Source organism: Thermobia domestica, chromosome 16, assembly GCF_964235325.1.
Source record: "Thermobia domestica chromosome 16, izTheDome1.hap1.1, whole genome shotgun sequence".
In the NCBI taxonomy this organism is placed as follows: Eukaryota; Metazoa; Arthropoda; class Insecta; order Zygentoma; family Lepismatidae; genus Thermobia; species Thermobia domestica.
Window position 1 is genome coordinate 4,945,343 of NC_137469.1, and position 16,288 is coordinate 4,961,630.

The following is a 16,288-nucleotide window of genomic DNA, read 5'->3' on the forward strand; positions in this document are numbered from 1 at the left end:
TAGTTTAGGTTTGGTTGCACTATATGTGATTCTCCAGATACAAGACCTACAATATTTTTTTTTTTTTTTTTTGATTGATTGGATCTTTTGATGCATTTTTGGATCAGGGGGCAACAAAATTTTTGAACGGTCCCTAAATCGAGTCTTCGTATTTTTTTGCGGAATAAGCACATCACACTGAGTTAAGTGATAGTTTGGGTTTGGCTACTTGTAAGTAGTTCTGGAGATATAGGGTGTACAAGAAAATTTTTGATTCAAATGTATTGGATCTTTTGGAAAAAAAAATGAGAGAGAGAGAGAGATTATCTTCAAACAACCTTCTTTATTTTGCATAAATAAATATTTTATTGACAATCCTATTTATCTGGATCTGTTGAGGAAGATGTCAATGAGCACTGAAAACAGTACTGTTAATAGTACATTATGGTATATATTAGATACAGTAAGTAAAATAGTACGTTTACAAACTATGGGATAAGTCATTTGCGTATTTAAAAAAATCCAAGAGAGATAGTTACTCGAGATGGTGTTTTTTCTTTTCAGATGATTTTCTCAAAAAACAATTTAGGCAATTTTGTTTGTAATTCATAAATGAAACTCTCATTTATAAGTAAGTACATTATGCCATAACCCTTTAGTCTGAAAACATCCACAATGGATAGTTTACTTTTGGGCATGCGTTTCCTTCGCACGACGATTTGCAGAAAATACTTATTATAATTTTGTTAGTATTTCATGAATAAATTGTTTCCAATAATAACTGCAGAATGACACAATAAGGAATGGAAGAAGGGAAGTTTAGTGTTTTACATAAAATGAAATATTACAAGTGAATTTCAACCGTGTATAATTTATGTTCGATATTACTATATTATTATTATTATTATTTGTAAGGAAAATTATAATAATGTTAGTTGGTGTTAATTTTCATACCAATATTTTATATGGAAAAATAGATTTGGTATACAAGATTTTCATGATACGGTAAATATTACATCAGCGTTTTACTTAAGCGATATCACATCGCAGTTTGCTACACAAAACCCTAGAAATGCGATGCAAATATAGAATACGGGATCTCAGCAGTATTCTTTTCTGCACTCCTATTTTTTTTCATATTTGTTTCTCATTGTATATCTCAATGTTAAATAATGATGTGATAAAAGAAAGGGCAAAACAATATGTTTCTTAGGGGTCATTATAAGCTGACTGACACAAACTTTGCCGAAAAAGCAGTGAAGAACTAAAACAGTCCGTCTTTATTTATTATTTATTCAGCTAAGAAGACTCACCATTTACCAAGAGTGACGTTCTAGTTATAAAGTTAAAACGTGAACTGTTTATTACAGTTCGATTGAACCGTTTCCGAGAAAGCCGTTTACGTAATTACCTTCGGTTCCGCGGAGTTACGAAAGGCGTTGGTGGCAGAGCGATCCACATCCTCTACTTCGTTGCTTGCATGAAGTCTCTCCTCTCACACAGCTAGTGAAAACTGCTTTAGACGGAGTCCCATATTTCATTTCACTTCACTTCACTTCCAACCGCCAAAGGAAAAGAGGAACCAAGCTCTGTTGTTTATGAGCATTTTTTAGAAAGTGTTCATCCTTTTTATTCAACATTCTCAAGTCATCAACAAGTGAACATTTTAGAAATGATTAAATACATACGAGGTAAACACAAAATGTAGATCTCACATAGGCTTGGATCTACATTTTCAATAGCATCGGTTTGTATTTCTGGTGCAAGGGTTCTAGTTTGACCCCAAGTCATAAGTAAGAGTTTATTTGGTGGATAATATTTTGTCCGAGGATTCTCTCGGAGTTCTTTCATTTGTTTTCATACCTCCACTTTTTCAAAATCATGATCGCATTCGCCATTCGTATCCTGTATTTTAAAGTAGGGCCGTCATTTAAAAGAGGGCCGAATTAGTAATGCTCTCCTCAGAGTTTTATATACTATTAATCAATGATGTAGTTGTAATGTGTTAACCAAAAACATAAACTCATATCCGTGGAAAATCGTCTTCCTCTTCTGAAAGAAAACCTGACATGATCCTCGTGCCCTAAAGATCAACAGTAGTTTGATCAGTAAATTATCCTTTCAAAATATTTACTAAGAAGAACATTAATATTTTATATAAATTATTTATTATACAGTAGACTTAACACATGATTGCACACGCAACTAACCCAAAACTAACCAAATACTAATCCACTCATATACTGACGAAAGTAGCAACTCAGTTCACCGAAAATTCAAGAAGTACTAAATATAGGACATTTCAAAAAGACAAATATAGCACATGGTTCATAATCATACGATACTAAAATAAAACAAATACTAACAGCATGTGATTTACCTATATGGCCAAAAGATAAGGATACTTTTTAGTACTGTATCTAATTGTACTTTACATACGGGTACTTACAGTGTCAACATACATGTGGGACTCTTCACAGGATATCTCAATATTCCACAGAATTGAAACAGAAAGGGGCCAATTTTAAATATTAAGCTCAACTGTTGGTTATTCGTACCAATAAAACTGAAACGTTTCTACAAGATATAACACTAGACACCTATGTATTCAAATGGTCTAACAAATAACAACATGATTAATCCAATAGTTTTAAATTGTTTGCTTTAAATTTTGTTACATATCTCCGCAGCTTGAGGTAAAACAATGCATGTCTATGCGATAATTATATTATCATCTGATAGCCAAATTGAATTCGTATGAACATTTCGAAGATTTTTTTTTCACTGTTGTTAAATTTGTTTTAAAATGTCATTTGATCTGTAAAACATGCCACCAATCTAAACTAAAATATTTTCGGCATTTACTAATTATCTTGAACCCAGTAAACTAAAAACCAGTTGAAATCAATTACAAAATTTATCCTAACTGTCAAAAAAAACCATGGTCAATTATTATGCTCGCTTCAGCCTTCCCAAAAGTTTCAAGTCTACGTTAAAAGATCTTTCCTTCTTGAGATACCGATTAGGGCATGGGCCTTTGGCACAGAAGGCTCCAGGATCCTATTTTGCCTCGCTGCTAACAAAAAAAACCTAAAAACTAATCAATCAATAAATTCATGTTTAAAATTGACTATTTTTGCGATGGAATTTTCTCCAATATGTTGCTTGTTGCCTCTTAATCCGTCGCGCTTTAAGCATCGTAATGTCTACGCTAAATGCTTAGTGCTGAAGCGTAACAAAACTACTTTAGGGCGTTATATGGAAAAGCAGCTGATTATAGAAGCAATGTTAGATATATAATTTTTTTTTTTCTTTGTGAGTCGAGCATTCACAGGAGCACGAAGTGGGAGTTTTCTTGGTTGTGATGTACACTTAATAAGGGATGAGCTGTCAGAACAGGCCACGGAGCAGCAGCCTGTTGCCTGATGGTGTTTATGCCGATGGGCAACTCTCTTTTAAGCCGTTCCTTCAAAGCAAGTGAAGGAGGTTACAGCGCACAGTAGACAAAAGTCAAAAGAAACCTTCCGGGCAATTTAATGATAGGATGCCTGACAGCCAAATTGAAATATTGAATCTTTGAACAGTCACTTTTCATTTTCTACTCGTTTCGACTTTTCTTCTCCGAAGATGATTTCTTTTTCCCTCGAAACAACTTCCGTGCATTCCTAATCTCTGAGACGTCCAGCTCTACAATATTTGTGCGTTTCTTTTACTGGTAGGTAGACAGTTTGTGTTGGTCTTTGGCGAACTCCCAGCTCTTCGCCCCTCACCTTAAATATTGTCGGCCTAAAACCTAAGCCAGCACATAAGATACGGTAGTTCAATGATACGATTCTTTCCCCCCGAAAAGAGCAAAATCTTCACCTGTACGTAAGCCACCTGCAATTTCTTTGAAATCTGATATGGTGAAAGATGAACTAATGGATACTGAGTGGACGGTGCTTGGGCCACGTGGAGAGGTTCGCCTGAAACGTTAATTTCTGACTTTTTTAATTCTAATATATTCATTTTTAAACAGATAGTCCGTGTTGATCGTGACGGGGACAAACAACGTCGATGCTGACGTCACCAGGCTCTCAATTAATCAAATCAAATCAAATCAAATCTTACTGTAGACAATCATCATACAAAGTAGGCATTTTTTTGCTATAACATGTAAGTTACTTGCCGCAAATAGAGAAACTTTCGCCATTGTCGTCTTCAGGCAAGTTCCTCGTTCTTGGCGTAGGAATTATCCATTTCAATAGATCTTATTATCTTCTTCTCCTCCCTACTCCTCCAATGTGAACGAATATTTTATAATGTACCTTGGTATTTTATTTTTTCTAAACCTTCTTTTTAGTTTAACGTCCTACGATTATGCTCTGAGACTAAGGAAGATAGTAATGATGACAATGAATGAAGTTAATTATGAATGTGGGAGGAAAAAATGAAATCTTTGAGTTTAACGTCACACGATTATATCTTAGCCTCTTCCACTAAGGGAGACAATGATTAAAGCAAGTGAATAATGATGGAAGAATCGGTGGAATGAGAAATTGGGAGGAAACGGGAGTATCTCGAGAAAACTCACGAGCACGATGTTGTCCACCACAAGCTTACTTGGCCAGGGATCGAACCCAGGCCTCACACACTAGAGGTAAGCGCTTTACCACTGAGCCAGGATGCTACCCAAGAAAGCAGGAGGAAACGAGAGAAAACCCATGCACACGAAATTTGTTCTCCACAAAGCCCAGTTGGTGCGAACTGAGATCGAACAAGGGACTTCACGCAGCGATGCCAATCTTCCAATTTAACCACTCCCCCCCCCCAAAGAAAAATATATGCTAAAGTGCTTATTGAGATGCTCCCCCAGAAAAAACATACTTCCTACACTTATTTAAATGTTAAATCAAGGGTAAAAGTGGATCTGAAAACGTAGAGGGACGCATGACGTCATGCCGTCCTCCATGCTTATCTTTGCCCATTGTAATTTGTTTGGAAGTAAGTGGACGCCATAGATATTTTTGGAAGTGGTATAACGGCGTCCTCCCGGGTTCTCTCCTCACTTTTACCACTGTATCAAATACATACGATGTTACTTCACTCTGTAACCTATGTCCCTATTATTTTCTAACCAGAATCAAGTCTATATCCGTTTACGTCTACTGATACAATATTGTTTCCCCACTGAAAAGGAGAAAGCATTCTTTGCTATGTCATTAAATATTTTAAAATGCTACATATTCATGCTAAGTTCTCATTTATAGCTACCATTCTCAAAAGCATCATTATGGTATAATATTTCGATATTTCGCTTGTGCCATTTTCAATCAAAAATTATGTTCACCTCGAAGATCTCATTTGCGCAACGTACACACTAAAAACCCCTTGCGTGTGGATACCCCTTGACCCCACACACACCAGAGATGAGCGCTCAATCACTGAGCTCCCCCTCCGTGGAGTTGCTTCAACACCAGTAACAGTTGAATGACAAAATGTACTACAAAAAAATCCGTAGTCGTGTGTTTATATGTGCGAAAAATGAAGTGAAAAATAATTATATTACTTTTAAAAAAGGAATCTTCCAAGACGGTGCTACCCAAGTTTAGGGTAAATATTGTTCCAAGATACTTATCCTTCAGAAAACCTACGAGAAGAAAGAAGTATATGCATAGAAATGACAAGAAATAAAAAAGAATTAAAACTTGTTATATCATTTAAATCTATCTGTCCTTGTAACACCTCCAGGTTACAAGAATAAAAATATCCCAGAGTCGAAAAGAAAGTTTGTGTAGTAGGTGACGCGAAGATCTTCCGACATGAAATATTTTCGCCAATGGCTTGTTCCTGCAGTTGTAAAAACAAAAGTTAAAAGAAAAAAAAAGTCGCCAATGAAATGGCAGTTATTCATTCAAGTTTTCTGAACATTTTTTTAATCTTTTACACACACTAGATTTTCTTTAATGCCTCAAAGGGTAATGTTTTTACCATCCTTTGTTGAAACAAATCTTTTAAAAGACTGTCGTGAGGCGGTTTTCATAAGTATTTCTTATAAACTTGTGTTGGCTGTCTGCGTGATGGCCGTTATTCATGAGTTGTCTTCAGGCACCGATTGGTGTGATGAGTTTGTGGTTAATTTAGGATGACAGATCTATATTAACAGACATTGAAACAATGCCAACAATATCAGAAACTTGCGTACCTTCAGCTCGTTAGGTAACAAATGACTTGCTTTAAGGTTTTCGTAAGCGTTACTCACCTGTTGAAGTGTTCTTTCTACGAGTCCATTAAATTAAAAAATACTTAATTTGTATGAGTGTTATTTGTAATCTTTTAAATAGGACGATAAGTCTTCTATCGCATGCAACGAAAGTTCTGCTTCGAATACTGAATGCAAGATGTAATATGGTCGAATTAAAACGAAGTAGTTCGTATTTAGGAGGGGAAAGGGCACAAGTGAGTTACATGGTTATCATACGCTTCTTGAGTTCGCGAGGCTTGGGTTTAGTTCTTAGTGGAAAGCTCATGTTCAGTTTCCACCTTGAGCTGTAAGTAAACATCGAAACCAGAGCTGACTATTTTGCATTTGGAGTTCACTCCAGCACAGGCTCACTATCCTCAAACGAGCTCGCGTTCACTAAGAGCTCGGGCTCACTAACCTCAATGGGGCTCGCGAACTTAGGTTTTGGCTCGGTGTCTGTTTATAGCGCTCGTGCTTGTACGTACTCGCGCTCAACCATTGAACTTGAGGCCAATTGATTCCTAAAGCCGAGCTCGCGAGTTTTGGACATATCTTATACAAACTCGCGAATCTGACTCTCTGGGTTTAATTTGTCTACAGCTCAACAAAAGAACGCAAGCGCACGTGAGCACGAGTCTTGTACGTGGATAGCAAGTCAGCCCCAATGAGGCCAGTAAGAGCGAACATAAGGGAGGGTAGTCGTTGTTGAGGATAAGTCCGAGTTGAGTTAAACGTCCCGTTCAGCAGCGAGGCTATATGAGACGTGGACCTACTAATTAACGTAGAATCCGAACCACATGAGCTCCCGCCGGGAATCTGATTAACTTGAAATCCGAAATACATGAGCTTCGCCGGGAATCGAACCCGGGTCTCCCACGCTAAACGCGCACATGCTAACCGCTTAGCCACGAAGGAGCTCGATAGCGAGTCTCAGTCAATAGTGAATACGTGCCCAGTGAGACTAACAAGAACGGAATTTCATTGAGTTCAGGGAGCTCGAATTCGACAGAGTATTTTATGCCGGCGTGAGCCCAACTTAAACTAGTGAAAATGAGTTCGTATGTGCGCGGATGAGCCCCAATTACAAAAGGGCCATCTAGGTTCATGTCTCATATAGTCTTGTTGCTGAAAAACTCCAACGAAGCTTTCAAGCAAAGGAAAGGGCATTAGAAATGTAGTTCAACTACTTCAAATACCCACAAAAAAAGTGAACGGTTATTAGAGAAAACGAAAGAAGTAAGTTTACTTATGTGTAGGGTATAGTATTTGTTCACTTACAGAAATATTTTACTTAAGTGAACTATGGAATTTTGTTAGAAGATTTAGGATTTAGATTTCTGGGCTTTCGGCATCTATGGCCATGTTAGCCCGTCACGTTTGAGGGATGACTCCCCTCGGCTATCACACAATCTGGAGAAAGGGAAGGAAGGAAGCTGCTTGGGACCCATGTTAGGTACCATCCCAGCACTTGGCTGGTGTGAATGAGGGAAACCTCATTCAGGATGGCTAGCCTGAAAAAGCTTTCTACACTTTTTCGACCGATTGCCCCCACCGGGAATCGAAATTTTTGTTAGAGGAGTCTTCAGAAAAAAAGTTAGGTTCGACAATTCATAAGAAATCTGTGTATAACTTGTACACAGAAACTTAAATTAATATTTTCGGAAACTCCTATTGTAACTTCTGCATCAATAACATTTTCAGTTTATACATAATGGATTTATCTTTTAATACCGCATAAGCCTATACCACACTATAATTAACCTTCCAACTAAAAACACTTCCCTCTCCTCGATCTACCCATGCTCTCTCCTTCCCCCCACTGAAAATTTTCTAATACCTTTATATTACTGGTGTATATCTTGTTTAAGTATCTGGTAATAATACACTAGACAGCGATTTCAGAAATGATTTACTGTATAATTTTTTTTCGTTCACACTTACAGAGAGACAAAAATTAAATAATAAACACAAAACTTGTAGTAATTAATGAAAGACAATCTACCCTGAAATTGAGATATTATATTGTTAAATTTAATTTAATTAATATATGTATACACACCGAGATTTTAAACACAAGTTGGGACAAGAAACTAAATTTGATAATCAATAGTATTGGTGCCGAGACAAAAAAAAAAAAAAAAAAAAAAAAAATTGCATTTTAAAATTGTGTGTTATCTTGTTAAGCAATACAGCTGTTAGTTTTAAACTGTGATATGCAGTGGGTGTGAAGAGTACATGCTAATTGCTATGCAATGATCGGGCGTGGTTATTTCAGCTTATATATTGATAAGCCTAACACGAATGCTTGACTAAAGAATATTGGCAATTCGTATGCTGTTTGGATATTATGAATACTCAAATCACCTGTCATAAGTGTTGGTGATTAAAGGCCCATATTCATCACGGGCTACTTTGTTGCTTTTTTGTTTTTGTTTTTGTTCCCAAACAAAAACAAAAACAAAGGAGAAATGAAATGTTTATTAGCGTTGTTAAAACACAAGAGATTGGCTATACCCGTATGCTTTATTTTAAAAAGGTGAACAGATGAGCCGTCCCATTCAACAGAAACAACTGACACATTTTAATTTAAAGACGGGATCTTTTCTTTTTTCTTCTTTTTTTTTTTTTTTTTCTTCGGAGTTTCGTTTCTAAAGCACAAAAATTACCATCAATACTGCAGTTATTTCAACTGTAAATCACAAGTTTTCAAAGAAGATGCATTCAAAAGAAATTAATCTTGGTTGCAAAATGTTTCATCGCGCGCGCACACGTATAATAAAGGACTTGTTGTTTAGCTCGCCATCATCTTGTTTTTTAAGACACAAAGGGCACGCCCAGAAGGGCTTTTTAAAAAAAAAAAAAAAAAAAGACAGAGAAAGAAACAAAAAGATAATCGTTGCAGTTTAAGTTGATGTCTCATTCAAGCATTGAACTCGCTAACTCGCTTTGTCTTGATGCTTATATATATCTCGCTTACACAAAACTCACCAATAAATTCAGTTTTCCTCCCCTTATATTTGTGATTTTGTGTCACAGTTCTTGAATACTACATGTAGTAAGATACGGTTGATAGTAGTTGGACATATATTTTCTTCAGAAGATCACGCAACAGTGATGTTTTGAAGCAAGCAGGAGAAACAGATGATTCCATAACACATCACGGAATTACAACACATAAAATCATAAGCATACGTAGGCATTTTACTATAGTGCTGTCATAATTATGATATTACAATTATTGTTCGAAGAGTAAGTTGTCCATTATTCGAACAGTTAGTTATCTATTATTCGAACATTTTATTATCCATTCACTTGGTTATCCATGAATTATTCGAACAGTTAGCTGTCCGTTCATTATTCGAACAGTTAGCTGTCCGTTCATTATTTGAATAGTAAGCTGACCGTTCATTATTCGAACAGTTAGCTGTCCGTTCATTATTTGAATAGTAAGCTGTCCGTTCATTATTTGAACAGTTAGCTGTCCGTTCCTTATTTAAACAATTAGCTGTCCATTCATTGTTCGAACAGTCAGTTGTTCATCTATTGCTCGAACAGTTAGTTGTCCATTTATTGTTCGAGCAGTTAGATTCCATTTATTGTTCGAATACTTAGTTGTCTATTTATTATTCGAACCGTTAATTGTCCATTCATTGATCGAACAGTTAGTTGTTCATTACTGAAATAACTGTTCAATTAGTTGTTCATTATTCGAAGAAAATCAGTTATGATTTCAGAATGTGGTCCAGGGAAGAATTTCTCCCGGAGCCAGGAAGTTACCTCCCGCCAGGGCCGGATTAAGGGAGGGGCTTAGGGGAGCTAAAGCCCCGGGCCTCCAGGTGGACAAGGGCCTCCACTTTGATCAAAATCTCAACTGGCTATCTAAAAAGAATCACGAAGATACAATGATCATAAAATAAAATATGACCAAAAATATGAAACATATTCCCTTAACTTTCCTACTGTACTTCCACAGAAATGAATTAGATGAAGTTGGCAAGCGTCACATATTTTTTCTAGCCCCGGGCCTCCAGATACGTTAATCCAGCCCTACCCCTTCCTCTAGGGCCATATATCCTAGCGTGCTCAATGAGTATTCCCAGCATATTCGTAACACTACTTTTCGTCCTTAGTGTATTGAAATCCTGCCCCGGCGAAAATCTCCTGAAATCCTCACTAAGTTAGATGCCCATTATTCGAAGAATTATTCGAACAGTTAGATGTTCATTTTTCGAGGAACTGTTCGAACAAATAGATGTCAATTATTCTAAAAAATTGTTTGAACAGTTTGTTGTCCATTATCCTAACGACTGCCGAACTGCCAAACACGTTGCCCTACCTCGTCCTTTTCCCTCCTTTGTTCTACCTGTTTCTCTCTGCTGTTTCTCTGATCGTAAAATGCGTCATCCATAAGGCAGTTTTAAATGACTAATCTAGAATCTTCATTGATCATACCCTTAGAATAATTCAAGTAGAGAGTTCCAAATCAATTCAAAATAAAGGAGGGCGCGGTGGCTCAGTGGTAGAGCATTCACCTCCGGTGCTTGGGGTTCGATCCCAGCTCGCGCCGTGTGGACTTTGTGGTGGAGAAACACCGTACTCGTGGTTTTTTTCGGGGTTCTCCCGTTTCCTCCCACTTTCTTCATTCCGCCATTTCATTCATCTCTCATCATCACCGTGTCCTTTAGCCTAACCGGCATAACCGTGGAACGTAAATCTTAAAGATTTCATTTCATTTTTCAATTCAAAATAATAACACTGATGATAGATAAAATAAAAATAAAAATTTGGAAGTTAATCGGTCAGGATATTGAAGGAACCATACCGACATTTGAACAGAGAAAAGACATGGGAAAATCAATTGGGATGACACATCACGGGATTCAAACTAATATCTTCCAGATTACGGGACAAGAACGTTGTTTATTTACACCAGCTAATTTGAAAGCACCGAGAGTGCATCCGGATACAAGAAAGAAAAAAGTAGTGTCCCATAAATTTTCACAGGAGCAAGAGATCTTGTTTGCAGCTTACCGCCATATTCTTTCTTTCTTTGATCATTTATATGGGTCGCAGATCGTGTGAAAGGCGCGCAATGCAAGAAAAAAAGTCTTGAAGCCGTTTGGTACCGCGTATTTCTCCACCCAAATTTTATGGCTATTAATAAATCATAGCTGCTTGAACATGTTAAATACCTATTTGGAATTGCCGAACAATTTTGCCCTGACTCGTTCAGACATGATTCATCTGTTTCTTTACACTACGTTTTGACTGCAGTTATATATCTTCATTTTCTTTTGTAAGTGCTATTCTGTTTGGGTATAATTTTTATTTATTCAAATAATAAAAAATAAAAACAGAAAATCTATTGTTTGCAGGCTGGGAATTCAATCAGAGCCCTCTGTCTGTTTACAACGTGTTGGGAGAACAAATTCCTGTCGTGCTATGGTGTATATCTGAGTGTTCTCCCTGAAGGCAAGTTTTGACCCATTTACCCTCATATAGCTAGGCGAAGCCACTAAAGTCACGAAAGCAGGAAGGGCAAGTTCAGAAAGGGTTATGGCACAATGGAAAGTGGCGATCTGGAGAAGAGGAATAACTAAAATTGCTCAGGTTCACCTTTTTGGAGCACCGTAAAGTTGGGGGACACAGTAGTGTAGTTGTTAGAGTGTAGGGCTCAAGTTCGCGTGGTCCTGGGTTCATTTCCCAGTTTTCGGCGTCCACCCAGCGTTGTGAGGCAAACTGCGGAGTCACGTGAATAAAAGACGTGACGGTCACTAGGTCTAGTAAGCTCCCGATAATCCCTATTAGAGACAGGGCTATGCAACGCGTTGACTACGTGTTCGTCGCTGGGTTACACTTAGTTCAGCCAATCGCTGACAGATGGCGTTGGAGCGACTCAGGCCCTCAAAAAATGGGCTGTTACGCTAAGTGGTTAAATTTAAAAATTATTTCCAATTTAGTGATAGTGATTTCAAGCTGAATTAGTTGATTTTTATTTTATTTCACATTTTTGAGAATGGGTTAAACTTAATTACTAAAATGCTATTCTGATTTGAGCTGAGTTCGTTTTAGATATTAAAAAAAAAAAAAAATGCTGTTTTAAAGTCTGTGGTTACAATGAAAGGATCTTCTACCCTTTCGTTACTGGACAGCATCCTTTACCAAAAGAAAATAATGTGGTGGCTTTTTTTTATTTTATTTTTTTTTTAAACAGAACTAACTTCTGCTGTTTTTAATGTTAAAAATAGCCAAAACCAAATTATTTTTATTATCTTCTGAACGCATGTTTATCAAACACATCTCCACTAGGTTAGATTAGTTTAAGTGTTAGGTTACGTTAAGACCAGGCCCGTATCCAGGGGATCTAGGGGGGCCGGGCCCCCCTAAAATTTTTACAGTAGGCTTGCAAAAGAACTATAATATGGTGATGAACTAACATATGGTTGGATTGGGTCCCCGTAACTTCAGCCGTCCCCCTACATTTTTGGGCTGGCTAGGGGATTGGTTAAGACTGCGAAGTACGCTAGCAGGATATTCTATTGTTTTTTTTTTTTTCGTAATTAAGACATGTAACAATTTTTACATTATAGACAATTATACTGCAAGAAATATATTTCTACAGAACATTGACCATTAATATGACCCCATTCAACCAAGCATCTTCAGGAACAGAAGTGGATGCTTTTCTGGAAGTAAATCATTCAATCTCTTACCAAACTTTATATTTTCTTCTGACCTCTGTAACTCACGTTAACTCCTTATTTCCTTAACCTGTCCCTTAGTAGGTCTACTAACCCCAAATATTTTAGTTGAATCGGGCAAAAGAAGCAGTACCACGCGGAATTGAGATCCGTAAGACAATATTTGTTGCAAGTGTGGTTGTTTTTATTTATTTATTTATTACGGTCTTCTTTATTCTTGTTTTAAATCCAGGGGTGGATCAGGAATGTGCCTTTTGTTTTCTGCTTTGTCACGAGAGATAGAAGTTGTCGAAAAATCTGCAAGTCAGCTGGTTTGAAATGGAAGCACCACAGGGCGTACGCTTGCAGACCAGCTGGGTCCCTCACCAAACAAGGAACAGGAAAAAAAAATATGAATATGATTCAGCAAAATTTGTAACGCAAAGGAGGAAAAAATATTCATACAGTTGCACCTCTTACAAACTATATGACATGTGGCTTTAACTACTTTTGCGTAGGTCATAACTAGGTTCGGTTGAATCGGGCAAAAACTGTCACCACAAACTGTGTTTCATACGCTATATAGGTACAACTAGCCACAGGCTATTAGTAAATTACGATGACCGTCAAGAAATTGATAAGTTGGCATGTAACAGCCTCATGTGGGCTGGGAAGTAATATTTCAATAAGTGATTGGCGCCGAAAATAAAGAAACAAAAGGCGAAAGTGTAAACCTTGTTCTGGAAGGATCATATATTTTGAGCAATTGTTTGCTCTGGGGTAAATAGTGACGCTGCCATTGGGACTTATTTGCCGAATCATTCTTGGTAATACAAAGCCTTTTTAAAGTTCCTTACTATACAAATCTATTAGCTTCAAAAACGCAAGGTAGCGCCGCACTTAAATACTATGAATACAACAGGAATATTGAAACGCTGAAAATCTATATATACGCCTACCCGTTGAGAAGTCAAGCGATCTGCGTGGAGGGGGGGGGAACGAGGGGGAAGTATAATCATCGTATGTTTCATAAATTGTAGCGATGGACTCACTGATGGTCTGTATGGACGAAATAGAGTCAACGTTGTGACAGTTGCATCATTACCATTTTTATTTAATTTTTAAATAAATCTTTTAAACCCAATTTTGCGTATAATTATGAACATTAGTGCATATAATCTTCATTTTCATTTTTGTTTGTTTAAAGAGCCAAAGAACATTCTCTTTATTTTCCCTTACTATCCGAGAAGTAACATGTTTTATTTTTTTTTTCTGTATACCTGTCCGTGCGGCGAGGACAGTTGAAAGACCCTTCCATTGTCTCTCAATACCACTGCCTAAGCCACACACGTAGAAAACCACACACAACAGAGTTCCCGGCGTGAACCCAAGAAAGAAGAACAGAACAGCTTTTAGCATCTTTTTGTGAAATTGAGAAAAATAATAAAGTCCTAACACGTTGAATAGAATCCAAGTAGAAATATAATCTCTGCGAATTTGTCAAAATCACAGCATAGACCATATGTCGCCACTCAGAACCAAGATAAAATTTTAACATAGAACTGTGAAATGGTCCAAAACCACGCACGAGACGACTAGGTGCCAAATCAACTCTCATAAAAATTTTCGATATAACATGTGAAATTTGAAGGAAGCACGTACGTTAGAGAAACGACGCCCGAAAACCGTAACTAGGCGGAGACCAAGAGAATCAAAATTTAGGACACCAAAAATAACTTAACGAATAAGAGAGCAGAGACGAAATCGAAGACACCGTTAGAGGCGTATCCAAAAAGTTCGGCAGGTTAAAAATTCAAAACTCCAAGTCAGTCGTAAAATAATTCTTCACCGGGAAACAGCGTACCACCGCAACACAAAAACATACCCGGAACTTACACACACACTACATTCATAATCAAAAGTTAAGTTCACAATAACAATGTGCGGCTAAACTTACCGAAGCCGAGTGTACGAAATTACAATCTTTCCTTAGCATAGTAACCTACACATTGATCTTCTTCAAAATATATTTATATATATAAACATATATATATAAACTTTGTAACACTGCTAATATATATATATATATATATAGATCGCGAAACGCCTACAAACATTGTTTTTTGAGTGACAGAGTTTCGTACTTATAAACGTAATCACAAGCTATTACAGACAATTAGAATAACCTACATACGCACCGAAAGCACTTGAACTAGTTTTAATCATACATAATCAGTTTTGAAGTATTCTACACAATGCTTAAAAACAATAAACACTGTTTATCCGTGTAACACTACACTTTTAACACCGAGAGTGATGTTGGTGCAGTGAGACGTCTGAAAGTGCTTTTAGTGAGAGTGCATCCTATCAGAAATGGACCAACAGAAGCCCCACCTTGATGGATCAGGAGACGCCCAAGAGCGACGCCCCTTCCAGTTTGAGAGGAGAACGCAGCGGGAATCGAAGAGAGGAACTCCGAATCCAGGACACTTCTCACGAAAGAAGGAAGCCAGTAAACGCAGGGACATCTGTATGTGTGTGGTGAGCTTGGTGGTGAGAGCAGTGTGTACGACGAAAGGTAGGACCCATCCAAATTATTTTTTGTTGATTCCAAAAGGGAAATTTTCGTCATTGAATAAAATGCAAGACGTTCGCGATATAAAGTCGGAACTATTTGAAAACTGTTAATGTATTTACACCGCGTGGAGAAAAGATTTTCCAACTCGAACTGTAATTGCTAAACAATTAGAACTCTTTTTTTTTTTTTTTTTTTTTGAGCAAGGCTTATTAAAAATAGAGATACTTTTTAAAATGATACTTCTATATATATATATATTCTGTGACTTTAGTGAATATGTCGTTGTTTTTATTAAGGAGATAGTAGTTTAGGTCATTTCTCTATTTGTGGCTTAGATTTTTTTGATAACATATAAAGAAAGTTAATTTAAAAGTAGATCGAATGACGGGTTGTAGACCTTTAACGATGAAAGAAGTATTTACTTTAACATATGGAAATTTGTATGAAGTAAAAATGCATCATCTGCGCTATGTACATGTAATATGAGAACTTTAAGATAATTTTGAACAAGACATAATAGATATTCCTAGAAAATATATTCAAGACATTGCTTCAATTGTCCAAAGATTATAGTGTTTGTAAAGTAATTTTGCATAGAAGTGAACGTACTAAATGAGTCTATTTCGATCTATATACTAGTAAAACTCTAATAAATAATATTGTAATGAGTCCTCAAATATATGTTACGTAAGAGAGCTAAAGGATTAATTAGTAACTATGATGGATATGCGACTAGTCTCGCAATTAATCATTTTCTTGGTTGGAGATACGTAATCCATAAATAAAGCGGAACCGACATTAGTACAGTCAGGTAGAATACAGATGAAA

The 16,288-nt window shown here is 36.9% G+C and overlaps 1 protein-coding gene across 3 annotated transcripts in view; it reads right to left on the bottom strand.

The window, feature by feature from the left end:
* grn (GATA binding protein grain) overlaps window positions 1-16,288 on the bottom strand; it is a 334,408-nt gene that overhangs the window by 24,211 nt on the left and 293,909 nt on the right. The window lies entirely within an intron of this gene.